The sequence below is a fragment of the Fundulus heteroclitus genome, unplaced genomic scaffold (genome assembly GCF_011125445.2).
Source record: "Fundulus heteroclitus isolate FHET01 unplaced genomic scaffold, MU-UCD_Fhet_4.1 scaffold_105, whole genome shotgun sequence".
NCBI classification, from domain to species: domain Eukaryota; kingdom Metazoa; phylum Chordata; class Actinopteri; order Cyprinodontiformes; family Fundulidae; genus Fundulus; species Fundulus heteroclitus.
In genome coordinates, this window is record NW_023396518.1 from 192,653 (window position 1) to 207,671 (window position 15,019).

General features: G+C 38.4%; 1 protein-coding gene across 1 annotated transcript in view; it reads left to right on the plus strand.

The window, feature by feature from the left end:
• Window positions 1–983: 983 nt before the first annotated feature.
• Window positions 984–15,019, plus strand: part of map2 (microtubule-associated protein 2) — a 71,461-nt gene continuing 57,425 nt past the window's right edge. The window contains exon 1 of the mRNA XM_036128632.1: window positions 984–1,120. The gene's annotated coding sequence lies outside the window, so the exon portion shown is untranslated. The remainder of the gene's footprint in view (window positions 1,121–15,019) is intronic.

The window sequence follows — 15,019 nt, forward strand, 5'->3', positions numbered from 1 at the left end:
AAACCGTATGTAATGTGATGTCTTAAAAAAAAACAGACATCTGGATTTTAGTCTAGAATGCGGAGTCACGCTCAACAACACAAATCTTAGGTTTTTGACCACGATACCTGTGACTTGACTCAGACGCATGGTCTGGGACTCTTGTTGTAGATCTTTATCTCATGTAATCAGAGTTTTAAGCAAACCGGTAAGCAAGTGACAGACTAGGGGTCTGACAGGTGGTCTGCTGCAGCACATATCGGTGCAGGATGCGGTTGATGAAAGGATGGGTTTGAGATCAGCCAGTCACGTTCACGGACCGCAGGCTCTTAATAGCTCATAACAATCTGTTTGTTAGCTCTTCCTTCATAATTATGGCAACACAGATGTCTCTCCGACTGAAATTTGTACTAAATGACTTTTGGTCATTTCAGAACAAAATAAAATGAACTAACCATCACTACTCTCATGCTGTTAAGACACTGAATCATTACAAAGATGCTTCAGTAGGAAAGCATCCAAATAAAAGCGCTTCCAGTTCTGTTACTTCATAAATCTGACTTTCACTCCTTCTTAGTCACTCTACAGTGCCTCCATCATTCATCATTTTGTTGAAATTTACATTTACATGCCAACATCTTTACTGTTTACATTTGACAAGGAATGGGCATAATGATTAACGGACAAAATCACAGCAGACGAAATGAAAAGCTCTTTCTTTGATTCATAGAGAAATTCAACGTCAACAGGTTTTAATCTCTTGGTTATTTATATTTATAATGGGGAAAATATTAGAAAACAGATAAATATTAAAAGATTAAATCATTAAATGTGTATATATAAATAGTGTATATGTAAATAGCCCTAAGGACAAACAGTGCAGGATCTGAATTAAACTCGCAGCAGTGCATTACAGCCTAGATGCCACATCTCTACTTGGAGATAGATATTAGAACACAAAAATAGTTCTGACTATGTTTTTTCTTCTTCTCTTTATTAACAGGGACAACCGTGAGTATTCATCACTTGGCTTTTACTATTCCTCTGGGAGCCTCATTACAACGTGGTGACATTTGGGGGCGACTTCGATTCTTTGGATCCAACTTGACTCCTCATCCAAAGTCCTTGACCCCCTAAAGAGGTAAGGACATGACCACAAACGGACAGTCTTTTTACAGTCTCAGCAAATAAGTAAACATTTTCACCAAAAATTATCAATTGACGTCAATAGCTGTCAATACAGTAAGAAATGCTTTACTCCTCATTTTGCTGCCAGCAATGCAGAATTAGCGCAACAGAATTAGAAAGCCAACCCCAGCGAAAAGCATTTCACTGCATCAAACTGATCCTGCTCAGACTCACATTTATCTGTCCTAAAGCTCTTGAGATGTGATGAATGTCTGTCAAAAGGGGGAGAAAAATAACATTTAAAGTGCGAGAAAGAGAAGCAGAGACAGAAAGAATGGCTGCTACCTCCACAGATGAAATGGCTGTGTGGGTGGTTGTACATGTGAGTGCATGCTGCTGGGAGCTATGAGTGGGAAGCGGGTTCTGAGTGGGAAGAGGAGAGCTGCTTTAGTGAGACAATCAACACCAAGACCCACTGAAAGGCAGTCACGCTCTCGTGGCTTCCATGTTTTGTGAACCTGCCGAATGACAGTCCCAGGTGTTCAGGCTGGATCTGGTTCTTGAAGATTTGCAGCTGAATGAGGGTCAGTGGATGGATGGAGGATTTTCTTTAGATTTTTTTTTCTCCACAAAATAGAAAATTATGAATCAAATAGTTAAGAGGTTTCATAAAACAAAGAATATTAGAGTTACAACAAGCCAAAAAGTAAACTAAAAAGTTGATGCTAAAATTATGCTAGTAGTTTTTTGATGGACTGTATTGCGCCAGTAAAGGAGTTTTATTTATTTTCAATGTAAATAAAACAAAGTATTTTTCAACTTGTAACATAATAAATGCAGTTGCATGAAGGTAAGGTGTGGAAGGCCCTGGAGCTCTTTTCGTATTTTGTCACATTACCAACCCAAACTAGGGCTTTTATTGTGATGGTGTGTAATATATCAATGCCAAGCACAGTTTAAATGTGCAGTGGTATGTTGATGGTTTTATTTATTTTGTTATCTTTTTGCAAATAAAAATGTGAAGGTCGTGGCAAGCATTTGTATTGAGCCTCCCTTTGTCAACACTTTGTAGTACCACCTTTTACTGCAGTTACAGCTACAGATGTTATGTTTACCCACTGTTGAATGCCAAAAAATTGAGCTCAATCTGATATGATGGAAAGTCTTGACACAGATCCCCAAGTCCTATATTGCCTCTTAACGTTTTTCTCCCTGAACCGATCCATCTATCCTTTCAAGAGCTTTAGTTTCTCTGTCCCTCCTAAATTAAATTATTTAGCAAATAATACGGTCACCAGCATGTGAGAACAATAGGATGGTTTGTTTAGGGTTATGTACAGTGTTAGTTCAACACATTACACCAATTCTTGTATCTCTGCGCTAGCTCCCTGTTCATTTTAGAATTGATATTAAGATTTTATTGTTTGTGTTTACAGCCTTGAATTGGAAGGCTCCTAAATACATCACCGACCTCCTCCAGATTTATTCTCCGGCACGTGCTCTAAGGTCTGAGGGCCATCTTTAGCTAACAGTGCCTAAGACAAGGCTTAAAACCAGAGGGGATATAGCCTTTTCTGTAGTTGGCCCTGGACTTTGGAATACTTTGCCCCTCCATATACGAACAGCTTCCTCAGTTTTAAGTCTTGTCTTAAGACCCACTTTTATTCTTTGGCTTTTAACACTGCGTAGTTGTGTGGTCTTCTGTGTCCTCTTTAGGTTATTTTTTTTTTTTTGTTATGTACAGCACATTGGAAACTTCTTCTGTTGTTAAATGTGCTATATAAATAAAGTGGATTGGATCGGATTGGATTGCATGAAAGCCAAAAAAGTTACATTTGGTCTCTTGTGACAAGAGCACGTTGGTCCACGTGCTTGCAGTTTCTTTTACATAACTTTTGGCAAACTGCAAATATGGCTTCTTATGCCTGTGCAAATTCTCATTTATCCAGGCCATCGCAACAGCAAACAGGCTTAAACCGGAGGCAACCGGACTTTCGATCAGTTCTTTCTGAAAACTTTTCGTCACCTATCCAGAAGTATGTCAATTCTGGTGGCTCGCACATAAGCAACCTGCAGTTAGTGCAATGCTGTTTTTAAAGACATGGAGGCCCATCCTCCTAAGCACATTCTAAGTCAGATGCAAATCAATGACCCACCCGTCACTGTCCTGGGTTGTTAGAAGCTATATCTGTATTTCGATTCACATCACCCACTGGAGCACAAACTCTCTGTTATCAGAACTCTGAGTTACCGGGCTGCCAACATTCCCTCTGGTGCAGAAGAGAAACAAAAAGAACACAAGCATGTCAGGAAATCACTGCAAGCTTGTGGTTACCCAAAATGGGCCGTTATCAAATCAGTAGTGATGGGTCGAGGCGTCATGAAGCGTTTCGACACATTGCCAAACTGTATTGATACTGTGTCGATACTGTGTCACTGAATACTGACACCTGCTGGACCTTAAAAATCCCTACAGGCAAACTGGTTGACAGAGTTAACTGACACTGATTTGATGACCAAGTATACACAATACAATTTAAATCATTGTATGTTGCATTGCATTATTTTATATTTTCATTTGAATTAAACATATATTTGATTTTTTTTAGATACAGTCAATAAATAATGTGAACCAGGATGCTTGTGGACTGGCTTTTTTATTTATTTATTTATTAAAATTTTTTTGCTGCCATGTCCTTTCAATGCTCATGCTCACGTTCAGTGGTTGATCGGGCGCTGTGTTTAGTTACCTGACTAATATCTGTTCTAAAATCGGAAATGCTGAGTATGACAAAGGAAGGAAGAACTCCTCAGAGTAGCAGCTTTCTACAAAGTGTAGATCAGCTGTTTTTTCTGAAACGACGCTCAGAACAAAGACGCACAGCGCAACCCGCCAAACCATAAAGGCGTCTGCCCAACCCATCAGTGGTGCGCTCCGATCAGCACCTGGCGCTCACAGAGCGAGACTGTGGTACACCATCACACCAGAGTTGCAACATGGTTAAAAATTAACCATTATTAACCGTTTTTTTGTTTACAGTTCAGCTTGGATTGTATTTACTGCACAGCATAGCTTTGCTGTGCGCGCTGCTGTGCGCGAATGCACACTCGTGCAGCATAGAGGGAACAGAAACAGTTTGGCGCGTCAGTCAGTTCAAAACAGTTCCTGTATCGGTCACGTGACTTTCCCGTGTCGATACGCGCATCGACACGGGTTTTGCTCTATGAGCTTGACACATGCGCCGACGCATCGGTGTTGCCGGACCCACCACTACAAATCAGCCAATAAAGCTGGCAGAACAAAACAACACAGCATCAAGTACAGAGGAGAAAACAGAGAGACGCAAGAACATTGCCATTCCATTTGTTTAGGAGTTTCTCAGTCATTCAGGAGAATTTTCTCCAAACACAAAATTCCAGTAAATTTCAAAGCTAATAACACTCTCAGACAAAAAATGGTTAATCCCAAAGACAGCACACCCAAACCACAGCTGAGTGTTGTGTCTGTGGTCCAATGCAGCGAGGACTGCTCAGACTCCTACATTGGAGAAACTAAACAGCAGCTACATAAACACATGGCCCAGCACAGGAGGGCCAGCAGCTTGGTGCAATATTCAGCAGTCCACTTGCACCTCAAGAATAAAGGGCACCCTTTTGATGACAATGATGTCCAGATTTTGGACAGGGTTCCAAAGAAAGATGAAAAGAAGCCATCTTGGTCAAAAGCCATCGCTAAACAGAGGGGGGGGGGGGGGGGGGGGGGGGGGGGCTGTGTTTCCAACTCCCCACTGTTCACAGCTCGGTCCTCCAACTCCTTCCACGGAGATTACATCAGCATCTCATTGTGATTCAGGTGACCAAGGACTCCACTCACACCAAGCAATAGCTTGTAACGACCTAGGACAGTGGCGAGTGGGTCATTGAATTGAATCTGACTGAGAATGCGCCTAGGAGGATGGGCCTCCATGTCCTTAAAAACAGCAGAACAAAAAAAAAATAAAATAAAAAAAAAAAACAAAAAAAAAAAAAACAGCAGAACACCAACTACAGGTTGCTCAAGTGCGAGCAACCAGAATTGACAAAGACTCCTGGATAGGTAACAAAATGTTTTCAGAAAGAACTGAACGAAAGTCAGATTGCCTCCGATTTGATCCTGTTTGCTATGGCCTCTTATGGCTTTCTACCATGAATTGCATTATTCTTGCCACAAAACGTGGGCTATGGATAATTTTGTAAGACATTGCACATTTATTATGACTTTTAAGGCATTTCTATTAATATGTGTTGTCAAAATCATGTTGGGAGGAAGTCAAGTATAATTTAAGAAAGTTTTTGTCTTTTTTGTGTCATAAGATATAAACAAATTAAGTAAAGAAGCAAATCAAACAAACAAATTTTATCTAAAATATTTTTTGCACAAGTCAAATACACGTGCATATTTTTCTGTTTAGCACGACTGACCTTATACATATAGGAGAGGTCTGCATGATATAAAGTTAAGCATATGTACAAAGGATTCTGGTTTCTGGATTAAAAACCTGTCTTTCCAGGCAGCAACCTATCTCAGGTATCTGTGAGAACTGATGTCTGTAGCTATGACCACAACTTTGAGAGAAGTATTTTCCATGTTGATGCCATCATACAATGAAAACTGCAATGGAAGATAAATGTGAATGGTGTTTGTGTTCATTTCATTCTGGAGATGTATGATTTAGTGTTAGGTGAGAAATTAATTTTAAAATCTGGAAAAACATGGTTTAGCTCCCTTTTAACTTCTTTCATTGTTTACTCCTCCTCACCGACCCCGGTTTCTTACATTCCATTTAGGCATTAAAACCTATCCCTCCATCATTTATACCTGCTTATCCTTGCTGGTCCTGGGGTGGTGGTGCCCGTCTCTACCAGTCATAGGGCAAGAGGTGGTGTACACCCTGCACAGGTCGCCAGTCCAACACAGGACAACACAGAGACACACAGGACAGACAACATGCACGCACAGATACATAATCAAGGGCTATTTAGAGAAACCAATTACCGTAAAACCTTTATTATTTTGGACTATGGGAGGAACTGGGAGTAATCTGAGAGAACTCACACCTGCATGGGGAGAACATGCAACTCCATGCAGAAAGATCCCTCGCTGGGATTAAAATGTTTTTGCTGCAACGTGCTAATACTGCATGATTGTGCAGACTGCTATTGAAATGGTTTCATTAATTGCTAACAAGAAGGATATCTCTGGGTCTATGCTGCTTAGAAGTGCTCTTTAATGCTATTTTATATCTTTTCCCACATTATGTCTAATATCGATCCACTTTTCCAGAAACTAGAACTGAAAGATGTGCCATCCTGTTAGGTGAATATTAGGTAAATAAATGGAATTAACGTATGTTGATAATAATGAGGATATGAAACATTGTTTTCCCAATGTTAATGGAACAAAAACTGAATTGGGAAAAAAAAAGAACATGAACTCTTCCCAAGCTCAGATTTTAACTGTTTACATGCCATTATTCCATCCATGCAAAACTCGGGAATGAGCAATGATTATTCTCTAATTATAAAACCTATTTCATCTGAGCTCTGATAAAACAACCATTACTGCACATCACCCTGAATATACTGGCTGCATGTTAAAACATGGTAGTGGCAGCAGCATGCCGTGGGGGATGCTTCTATTTAGCAGGGAGCAGAGAATTTGGTCAGAGTTGAGTGGAAGATGGATTGAGCAAAATTCAGGTGTTGTGCTATTACACACTACTTAGGTTTAAGATCCTGTTGGGTGCAACAGTCCGAAATCTCTTTGCCTACAACCCATTTTAATTTTTCCTTATGGCTTGATGGCACAACACAGGGCTGTAATGGAAGAAAACTTGTCAGAGACTTTAAAAGACCCAACACTTGAGAGAAGGTTAGTTTTCCATCAGAATAATGTGTCTAAACATACAACCAGAGCTGCCATGGAATAATTTAGATCATAGCACAACTTTTGTAGAAAATTAAAAAAAGCCATGCATCCGTTTCTTTTTACCTCCCATTAACGTGTTAGTCTATTACAGTGTTGGCCACATCCAGTCCTCTGGAGCTACTATCCTGCAAAGTTTGGATGCAACCCTTCTTCAACACGCCTGAATCAAATGGCTGAATTCCCTCATCAGCATATCTTGCAGCTCTGCAGAGGCCCGGTTGCTAGCCATTTGTTTAATTCATGTGTATTGGAGAAGGCGATTCCTCTAACAGTTCAGCGATAGTAGCTCCAGAGGACTGGACTTGAGCACCCCTGGTATATTACATGTTATTATGTAAGGCTGTTATGTGACGAAATGTGAAAATGTCATGGAATATGAATACTTTTCCGAGGCATTATAACTTGGCATGTGCATGATTTTACCTCACAGACATTAAGTACAGGAACAAACCTTAAACCTTCCTTTATACAATTCAAAAGTTTGAAGAGTACACGAGGACGTCCCCAGTTACACTTTGAGACACAAGGACTTGCATTCTTTGCCTCTGTGACTCCTGCAGCGATATGGCCCTCAGAGGACAGCCCCGCAATGCAGCATCTGTGTGATGTGCATGCGCGTGCACACAGACACAGACACACACACACACACACACAAACACACACACACGTTCAGCGAAATGGCGGCATGTAAAGTGCTCCGCTCGTAGGCGGGAGATGAGGCAACAGAGAGCGCGTTTGTGAGAGTGCTGAAGCCTGATGAAAGGTGGAGGAGTGAGTAGGCGGAACAAGCGTGGTAGGAGGAGGAGGCAGGTGAGGATGAGGATGAAGAAATAACAGGTGGGAAGAAGATCTCTAAGTGCTAAGGAAGAGAAGGAAGCAGATAAGATTGACGGACATGGCAAATGGATTTTTTTTTATCGGCTCAGTCGTTACATTTTCTGGAAAGTCATTTAGCAAAGGATTTTGTGGCTGACAGTTTATTAACTCACTGTTCTTGTGACGGTGCTCCACAGCCATGGCAGACAGTAGTTTTAAAATCCCTGAAAATAAACAAACGGAAAGTGCAACTTACATGATAATCTCCAGGGAACCTTTGACATCTGGATGATGTCAGCATTAGATTTAACTTTTCTAATTGCTATAATTATATTGAAAAGAGGTTCTAAAATAACAGCATGCAATTAGTCTATTGAAAATTTGTCGATCACAGATCATTTGAGCCACTTCTAAAACAATTGGCGTACAATTTAAATTACACCTCTAAGAGTAACCTTGTTTCAGGCACATTCTGAGGTAGTTTACCGCTTTATTTAATGAACAGTTTAACTTTAGTTTTACAGAATATAAACAGGCTTATTACCTTTTATTTTTGCTTCATTAGTGTTGACAAAGAAAAAAGTTTTTTTTTTACTTTAGCACTTTAAAAACCTGCCAGCAGAGATCTGCCTTTTCTACTGAGTTCCTCTGAGAGGTGGCAGATGCTAACCAAATAAAAGATGTAATTTTTTTCAGATTCTCCTTCTGAATGGACAGCCCACTTCTATTTTATGGCAACGAGCATCTCTCCCAAAATGATGAAAAACATGACTGCATGTTTTGTGTAGACTGCACTTTTTACCGTGCGTCTGCAATGGATCTTCTTTTGACAGCAGCTCTGTTGTTTTTGCACAGATTGCGTCTTACTGGGTAAATCATGTCCACAGCCTTCCCAGGTACTGCAGCCCAGTAGCTTGATGATTTTTTTGGGGGCATCCAACATCATATCCTTGTGTCCGTGGGGATGTGAGGTGATAAAATGTCATCAGATTCTTTTTTCAGGATGCATCTCAGTAAATTATAATATTTTGTAAAAGTTAATTTATGTCAGTGATAAAATTTTAAATGGAAATGCATACATTATTCATATTCATTACACACAGAGTGAACTATTACGAGAGATTTATCCTATAAATTTTGATGGCTGTAACTTAGAGCCAAATAAACCCCAGAATTTAGTTTCCTGTTAAAATTGTAATATAAAATAAGGTTACATAAGGAGATGTTGGCCTTCTGAAAAGTATGTTCATGTACTGGTCTGAATATATGCTTAATATTTGGTTTTATTGAGACCTGCCTGTACATTATATATAGTGCCTCCAGAAAGTAATCACATCCCTTTTCTTTTTCCACATGTTGCTATGATAAACAAAATGTTTTTTTTGTTTAAATGACAGAACATGGACCATAATAACAATGCAAAACCATTTTTGTATATGCATACAAGTTGAATCATTTAAAAATAAAGGGCTCATAAGTATCCGTGCCCATAGCTTTATATATTATTGAAGTACATTTCTGTAACAGTTTTTTTTTTTTTTTTTTAGCAATTTTTCCATTCTTCTGTGTAGATCCTGTCAAAGTCAGTCAAGATAGGTAGTCTCAGTAAAATGCTATATTTCATACCCCATTTTTAAGATGTTTGTTTGGTTTTGAGTGCTGGCTCTGGCTTCACCTTTTGTCTCCTGAAGCCCATCCTTTGTTTTCTGGGCTGTGCGCTTTAGGTCGTTGGTCTGTTGGGAAAGGAATCTTTACCTTACTCCGAGGTTCAGAGCAGTTTGGAGCTGTTTTGTCTTAGCTGTATTTAGCCGCTATCCTCTTACCCTCAATCCAGAATAGTCATCCAGTTCCTGTGCATAAAAATATTCCCACAGGATCATGCTGCTTGACAGTAGAAACAGTGTTAGCCTAGTGATGAGTATTGCCTGCTCTTCTCCAGACATGGTGATTAAGTATACACCTTCAGTAAGACTGCTGCTTCCTAGGTGCACAAAGGAGCATTATCACAGATCCTTCCTCCCAGCAACTGTGTGACTTTAGACCAGTTAATGCTAACCCACAAGCTCAAACGGTTGTTTACATCCCTGCTGTTAATCACACAGTTTTTTTTCTCCATATTTCTGTAGATAGTCTGCTGCTGTTTTTATCCACAATTACACATGCACATGTTGTACACTTTCAGGTCACACTACTCAGTTGCATGTGTCATTTAATCTGAGTGTGCTATTTTTAATAACGGTAAAGTATTTGTTTCTACTTTTTTGACTATTTCTCTAACTTACTACCAATATACACGAGTTTCACTATTTGGGTCAATTAAGCATTCTGTCCTATTCTAAAAGCTCACATTTAATTTCAATAGCTCAGATAACTTTGTATTCCTTGTCTCAAGCTGCATATCTGGCTACTCTTTGATGCATTCAAAAAGCATTCAGTTTGGCTGATTGTTGTGGCGCTAAATATTAGTAGCAAAGCAAGCCAATGATGTGTTACTCTGTATTTTATGCATTCAACTCTAAAATAGCATAGCTACATAAAGAGGATAAAATACAAACTTTCAGATTCGAAAATACCCAGCCTTGTTTTATTTGCAGCAGTAAACTTTTTAAAAATATGACTTTAGAGTGCAAGTGGAGCCCACTTTTGGCAGATGTGTGTTGGTCTTCAGAAGTAATAGAAAATGGCTTTTCATCTAAACTTGTCCACATCTACAGTCGCAGCAATTACAGTTACTTAATGAAAACTGGAACAAGTACAAACAAGGCTGATGAGGTCCTGAGGTTTTTTTGGTGACTAAGTGAGAGAGTGCTTATAAAGTGCACAGTTAGAGAACTTCACAAAGTTCTGCACCTTCAAAACAAAGAGTAGTTGTTTCAATTTCTCTCTCACTTTATACTTAAACTGTACATCGCATAAGCCTATTTTTTGGGATTAAATATCATTAAATACTGAAGTAAATGCTTCAGCCCAAATTTACTTCATACACCTGAATACTTGTAATAAAGTACAAAAGAGTAGAGCTTAACTCTACTCATTGGTTCATAAATCATCACTTTTCTTTCCAAGTACAGACAGAATACCTATCAGCATCAACCAACCCCTCTGGCCAGGTGCCACAGGCTTTTTGCCAGTTACAACCGATCTGCTGTCTACCGGGATGCAGAACCCAAATCTCTCATATATTATACTCACTCTGCCTCAATTGTCCAGGCAGACTGTATATTCTGAATCCTGAATCCTGTTTTACTTTTTCTTTCTTGGTTTATATTTGTGCCTCTTTTATACTCATGTCTAAATCTTAATAAAACTGAAATTGTATTTTACTTATGTTAAATGTGGATTAAAAATACAATATATCTGAGATTCAAATGTCTTTCAGTCATTCTATTGAACCAGTGTGACTCAGACAAAGTGTTATACAGTATTTCAAGTTTCAGTTTTTAGTTTGAGTTTTCAATTTTTGCTCAATAGGATTATGGCTTTCAGCTAATAAGACCTATTAAGATTTTTTTTTTTTACAGAAATGAAAGCCTAATGAAAAGTTATGTACATGTAACATCACTTATACAATTGTAATATTTTGTCTGGGTTTCTTTTGCATGAGTTATAGAATCAATGTAGCATATCTTAGAAGCAATCAGCTATTATAATACCACTATGAGGCGCAATTAAAATCCTTAAATTTTCTCAAAAATTGATGGTGCGACTTATAATCCGGTGCACTTTATTTATTTATTTGTGGTTACTCAATGATTTTATGTGGTATAATGTGCTCAACAATCTAATCAAAAGTGCAAGAATGAATTTCTTAGAGATTTAAAGTACAACACATCAGTGTTTTGGGAAAGACTTTGGGATCGAAGTATGTGAGGCATATTTACAACCTTACAACAATAAGCATTAAGCTATGATAGAGCTGAATGCAGAAGCCAGACAGTGCTGTTTGAATTTCATTAACATTGTAGAACATGTGAAGTTGTTTAGTTCTCCAATATTTGTCTTAAAACCGTCTTAGTGCTGCCTTCTTAGGGTTGAACGGTGGCTATTGCTTTTGAATTTACCTAGTGGTTCAAAAAGAGACTTTATTTCCCTTGTGGAGGGCCAAGATATTATTTTGTGTAGATTATAGCAAAACATATATATATATATATATATATATATATATATATATATATATATATATATATATATATATATATATATATATATATATATATATATATATATATATATATATTGCTTCATTTGATATCATTACATGTTCCATGTTTTGGAATAAATGATCTGGGTTTCTTTAATAGCTGTGTGAACCATGACCCTCTGACCGCCATCAGCAGGTAGTTCGGGTAGTGTCGTTCCCATGGACACGACTGAGACGTTCGGAGCGGGAAATCAAACTGGCAACCCACCAGTTAGTAGACGAACTCCCTGACTCCTGCACCACTGTCGAATGGTTGAACTATATCTATATCAATAACTATATCTGTTTATTGACTCTACATAATATGAGTTTGACTTTTTGATTAACTATTTTATGGTATTCTAAGTAGCAGTGAGGAACCTGTACTGAGAAAAAGAACATGGGATGCTCTTTTTTTGTATGGATAGTGGATTGCAGCCTAGTTTCTGTTTAGGATGATAAGAAAGCAATGGGTTCCCATGACTAGAATATTGATGCACTGCACTGCTACCAGCTGTTTTGTGTTAGGCCTTAAGTGCAATGATCATCCTCTTTCTTTCACACAAACTGTAAACCTTACTGTGAACTAAATATACTATGCACTGCTTTACAGATTTTCAGGAAACCAGACCACAGTGCCTTTCCCTCTCCATGAGCCCCCAGTCACACCCTGATCTTGGCCTCCAGTCACAGTAATCTTACTGGGTCTGGAAATTAGCCAGAGCTCAAAGTGACCTTCATCACCAGACAGACAGCACGTAGACAGAGCACAAGGACAGCAGCCTATATCCTGTATTTTATTGCTCTTCCAATATATGAACTGCTTTTCAAATGAGGATTTGCCGGGGAGCAGTGGCAGAAAAATGATACATGACATGTTAGGCACTGTGGAGATTACACATGTGATCATGGACAGGAAAAAAAACTCATTTGTAAAGCTTTTAGCTTTGTACAGTTTTCTTCAAGTCAACTAAGGCTTTACCTTAGTTGTGCTCTACCGTTTTGAGTCATCGTGCTGCATTGACCTCAGACTCATAAAACATTTGACTCTGCCAGGAATTGTATTCAGTTCAGAGGTGTTTTGCATTTACTGGTATCATGTCTACTCTGCAATGTTCTTGTGAATTACTCATCATACTTCTAGGCTTTTTTGTTTAACATATTTGCACAGGCGCAACACACAACCAATATGCCTTAATCATATAGCTTCCGGCTGATCATGAAAGTGCTTGAAGACAAAAATAGAAGCCTTCATACAGGAAAAATAGGAGCAGGGTCATTCACATTTAAAATATTATTTGTTAACTCAATGTTTAGCCCCAATAGCACGAGACAACATCACTGCAGGAGAATGTTTACATGCTGGTTTCTCAGCTTGAGTCTCTGAACTCTGTGTTTTCATTCTTTGGATTATATTTGACAATGCAGGCTTTTATAGGGATGAGTTCCTCTATTTCAGCTGTTGAACATCTATTTGACTTAATGGTAGGGGATTTCAACAATGACCCACTGCCCTCTGCTGGTTAAAACCAAAAACCCATTTCCACCTTTAGGACAAACACAATCTTTTTAAATCAACATACCACTTACTAACACATCTAGGGTCCAAATATGTAACTCCCTGTTGTTACATTAACATTTATACTGTAAGTTTCCCTTTTGAATAATGATACATAACAATTGTCAGATTTTGGAATCCTTTTTTATGGGTTGATGTGTTGTCTGTTTGTCTTTGACAGAACCATGGCTCTCAAGAAGTGGTACAATTATTGCTGGCAATGCTTGGGTGTCTGTAGTGGCACTCAGTAGGAGATTTGGGTATTAACAATGACCAATGTTACTAGCTATTTAACAGTCACATAGAGCAAATAGCAAAAAGAAACCTAAACAATGAGTTGTATGCTCACATTGATCTTTCAATTAAACTGAAATAAATGACTAATAGTCCTACTAATCCTAGCATATACTCAAGTGGATGACAGTGGCCCAGATACAAGTGCCAAAAAACACTCATGATTTATTACATTTACATCAGAAGTTGAAAATAGGATCAGGGATTGACATCAAATCCAACTTTAACTTTTTTTTTCTAGTTGCAAGTTTGAAACCCAGTGGAATTTGGTCTTTTTTTATGCTTAGTGACAAAACAATGCTGCTTTTGGTATAACAAGCTAAGTACATACTATGTCTTTGCATTGTATTTATTTAAACACAAACCCGTACTCTAACTTAAGTTCAAACAGTATTTGTGTGAAAGATTTAGTGACAAAAAATATCAAAACTGTAATTTATTACAGCAGCTGTTGACATATTTTATACACAAAGAAGCCACATTGGACTTTGAGATTGGTGCAAATCCTCAGATTAAGTATTACTGAAAAGTTTGTTTATTTCACTAACTCAAGTGACTGAAACACATATAGATTTAATACACACAGACTAGTGTTTTTAAGCCTTTATTTCTATTATTTATGATGATTATCTGCTTACAGCTCAGCAAAATATAATTTCTCAGAAGATTAGAGTATCTCATTCGAACAATAAGAAATATTTTAATGGAGAAAAACGGGATATTATATTTGGTCCACATTGCCCAGTCCTAGTGACTAAGTAGAATGGGTCTTTGTGTTGTGTAACAGTTTTTTACCAAAAGGAAATGGGAAGAAATTGAGTACTGATTAAAAATGTCCCTGATTTAAAAAAAAAAAAAATTGTATGTGTGTGTCCTGTCTAGCAATGGGGCAATAAGAATTGCTGTCTTAATGCCAAAAAGAGCCCAACACAGATTTTACTTTCACAAGTGGAGTCTTGCTGCTTTCGCCATAGTGCTCCACTTGATTTATATATGAAAAAAACCTTTATTAGGTTGTATGCTGGGACCACCGGAGTATGGACCACCTGGTCCATACCCCCCACCAGGATCCAAGCCCAGATGACCCACAGGCCTG